This window comes from Fomitiporia mediterranea (genome assembly GCF_000271605.1).
Source record: "Fomitiporia mediterranea MF3/22 unplaced genomic scaffold FOMMEscaffold_5, whole genome shotgun sequence".
In the NCBI taxonomy this organism is placed as follows: domain Eukaryota; kingdom Fungi; phylum Basidiomycota; class Agaricomycetes; order Hymenochaetales; family Hymenochaetaceae; genus Fomitiporia; species Fomitiporia mediterranea.
In genome coordinates, this window is record NW_006760390.1 from 1,421,694 (window position 1) to 1,426,119 (window position 4,426).

Genomic DNA, 4,426 nt, shown 5'->3' on the forward strand with positions numbered 1-4,426 from the left:
ACTTCTTATTCAGATTAATGAAGGAAGCACAGAGCTGCCTTATGAATTCTGAATATGACTCATTGTTCTAAAGTCAGATCAGACTTCTGATCTAATAGCTTTTGATCCAGTTCTAGGCCCAGGTGACTGTGTTACCTTCCTTCATAAAGGAGAGGACAAATAGGATACAATTAAGATCTAAGGATAGATTAGTCAAAGTAGTAGTCATGTATAGTTTGACTTAGTACTAGAAGTCCTTAAAGTGTTACCTATTAAAGTTCAAAGGGTAGGCTACATACACTTTCTTTCTAGAACAGGTTGTAACTTCTAAAACAATCAGAACAGGTTCTGAAGGGGCTAGAGGCACATAGTTAGTAAAAGCCTCTTAGATAGAGGTTTACACATATTAAGCTAGTTTTACTTATAACTACTAATCTGGCAGGACAGTAGGGGTGACAGTTAGTGTAAGAGAGTCTATGTTTATACTACAAAGGAATCAACACTAAACTAAAAGGGGTAATGAATAGAAGAAGGGTGGCAAAAGTTTAAAAGGGTTTAGAAAGTTTAAAATTTAAAAATGTAAAAGGGTCAGAACAAAGAAAAGAGATTAATGTAACAGTAAGTACTAATGCCTGAAATGTAGGAGAGTTGTAGGGTAGTAATGAGTAGTCTTGATCTGATGTTAGTAACAGTGTAGAGGGGACCCAAAGGCTTAGTAAGGGGACTCAGGCTATAACTATCCTACACAATAGAAATACAGAACACAAGTACTAGAATGTAGTTGGAACTTGTAGAACAGGTGGAGAGAGAGAGAGAGTAAGACAAGGTAGAGTATATAGAGTGAGCCTAAGAGTACAGGACTACCTAGAGTAGACAAGATCAAGACTATAGGACCAGTCTGATCTTGTACACCTATATATACTAAACTACACAAGAGCACTCAGAGAGTATGAGCTACTAAGAATGATAAACCATAAAGAATGAAAGAAGGGAAGATCAAAGATAAAGGTACAAAGAATGAAGGGATGGACAAAGGGTAAGAGACTATAGAATGAACAAAGAATGAAGGAGTGGTCAAAGGAATAGAATAATGAAGTAAGGAAGGGTAGTAGTAAGAGTCAGTACACATATAGTTTATAGACAGTACCCCTGAGGGACAGAAGTCCTGAGTTCTAGTATGGAAGGGTGTAGAACCCTCAGAACTAAAGGTACAAGAGTAGAGAACTGTAACACTAGACTGTATGAGTGTTTGTACACTTTGTTTGTTTGTAAGTTTGTAATGTTCTATTATACTATTAATATAATATGTCTAACACATTCTAATGAATCTATACTCTCTATTGTGTTGAATCTCTATACTAAGTAGCTAGTGTAATTTGCTACTGTCTGTATATTGTAAATGACATGTAATAGATTGTTTTATTATTACAATAGTATTATTATTTGTTGCCACAATAGTAATATTGTTGACATGTACAAATAATATGGTTACAGTTATTTCTTTCTTCTTTGTAAAGAATATAGTGTTATCATGTTTGGATTTCATTAATCTGTATTTAAGTAGTATATTAGATAGTGTTTTATACTATCTTCTACTAGCTTGTTTTAATCTGTATAGTGCTTTTTGTAATTGTAATATTTGTCCATTCTGTAATCTGTCTATTAAGTTACCTAGAGGAGGTTTAACATATATTTCTTTGTCTTCTGTCAATTGTTTATACAGATATGCTGATTTTATATCTATCTGATGTATTTCATAATTATTAGATGCTACCTATACTAATATTAATTGCACTATAGATAGTCTAGTAGTAGGAGCAAATAAATTGTCTGTATAATAGTTAAGGTTGTCAATCTGATAGTTTCCTTAAACTACTAATTGTACTTTGTATTTTTCTATACTATTGTTAGTGTATTACTTTATTTTATAAACAAATTGTGTTCTGATAATGTTAATATTATTGTGTGGATTTGTGATTTCCTATGTATTATAATTTTCTAATTGTTTTATTTTGTCTTTCATAACTGTAATCCATGAATCACAATCCAGACATTGGATTGCTTTATAAAATGAAATTGGATCCAATTGTATTTCACTTATTTTAGTATTAAATTCTGTTAAATGAATGGCAATATTATCTTTATCCTTTTTGCTAAGTGTATACATGTGTTTTATTATGTATTTATTCTCCATACATTGTTCAAGCTCAATAGTACATTCTGTCAGTTTCTGTTTCTATTCTAATTAATGTAGTTTAGGTTCTACTTCTTTTTTGGTTAATTTAACTTTGTTGTCTGTTAAGTCTGTTGGTTCTACCACTTTTCCTTTTTTGTTAGGATCAGTATTGTCTGTATCATTGTTGTCTGTTCTTGTTATTCTATTGTCTGTTTTGTTATTTTTAATTATTAAACACTTGTTCATATTATTGTTTGTATTGTCTATTTTCTCCCCTTCAATTTAAGAAGGTTTACCTTTGAGAAATTGAATATTTTGTTTGATAGTGATTTTATTATTGTGCCAAGTTTTATAGCCTTTACTTTCATTGTCTAATCCTATCCAACAAGTAATAATACCTTACTATTGTATTTTTGTACAATTTTCATTGTGAATGATAATATATTGACCAAATTCATATATATTATCAATTGTTCTATGTGTTCCATAATGTTTGTAATGTAGGGTATTATAATTTAAAGTAGTACACAGTGTTCTATTATGAATATAGGTAATATAAATTGTTGCTTTGGCTTATAATTCAGTAGATGTTAGATATGCTCTTACACCTCTAAATATAGTTTTATAAGTTTGTTCCACTATTCCATTCTGTTGCAGAGTATAATGTACTGTTAATCTTTGTTTTGTTCCTTGTGAATCTAAATATTATTAGAAATCTTTACTAAGGAATACAGTATTGTTATTACTTTGTAAAAGCTTTATTTTAACTCTGTACTGTGTAAATATTTTGGTTGTCCATTGTATGTATTATGTATATACATTGGATTTTGTTTGTAATTTGAGCATTATGCACCAACAAGTAGAATTGTCTACAATTGTTGATAAGTAGCATATGTTCTTATATGTGTACAGTTTAATAGGACCAATGATATTAATATGAATAAGATCTCCAAATTGATTTGCAAGAGGAGATTAACATAGTTTTGGTATTAGTGTATGTTTAATATTTGCTTTTATGTATTTAATACATTCTTTTTCTTTGTAGTTCATTATTTTAGTTGATAGTACACTTGGTTGTGTCTTTAATAATTGTTTAATATAATTGTAACTTATATGTCCAAGGTGTTTATGTATATCATAAATAGATAGTTTGTTCATTGTTTTTAACAAATGATTATTGTACAAAATATACAAATTATTTCTCAATTGTATATGTCTGATGTATTTGTTACATAGTAATGTTATAGTACAATTATTGTTTGTAAACATAAAAGAATAACCTTCCCTACATAGTAGTACTTGACTTATGAGGGAAAAGTTCATTTGTAGATAGTAATAGATGTTTTATAATGTTATAACACTTCTTTCTCATATATTCTTCAGGATTTTGATACACATAGATCCAGCTTGATTAAGAGTCATTAATGATCTATTTGTAATAGTTACAATTGTAGGAGTTATGTTGTGTACATCTGTTAATTGAAATAGATAAGGAGTAGCATGTATTAATGTACTAGAATCAAGTAAATCCATTGTTTGTATATAGGATTTCTTGTTAGCTATGATTGTATTTGTAAATATGTTAGTACATACTTAGGAAGTGTATTGTTTGAATTGTTTGTCCTGGTTGCTTAGAATAAGAGTATAAGTGTTATTGTTCATTTCAACATTGCCTTCCTTTAATTTAATGTTGTTTTTGTTTAGGGTTTAAATAATAAATGTGTTCATCATGTTTTCTACAGTTTGGTTTGTTTTATACACAATGTTAGCTTGATGTTTAGTGTGTGCAAGCTTTGTAGCTTCAGTAGGAGGTTTACAGCATTCCTTAGAGAAATGTCCTGTTTTTCCACAATTGAAACATTTTGCTTTTGTTAGATTGAACAGATTTGGCAGATTGAATTTCCTCTACTTATTAGCTTTATACATTGTATTAGTGTGTACATTATTCTTTGTCCAATCATTAGAATCTTGTACTTGTTTAGTACAGTAATTGTTGTAAGCATTTTGTAATGTAAGGATTAGTTACTTCAGTTTGACTTTCTTATGTTTATCAACTGGTTTGCCTTTGTTTTGAGCATTAGTAGATTGTATTATTGTATTTACTACATGTGTATATTGCTCAGGAGTGGTAAACAATATTGCTGCTTTGTATGTAGAGTTGTGTAGTAGATTACTGTTAGCAGACAAAGTTGTGTATGCTTCCTTAAGTCTGTCTAATGTATGTCTGAAATGTTTTACATAGTCTCTACAAATAAACAGTGCTGATTTGTT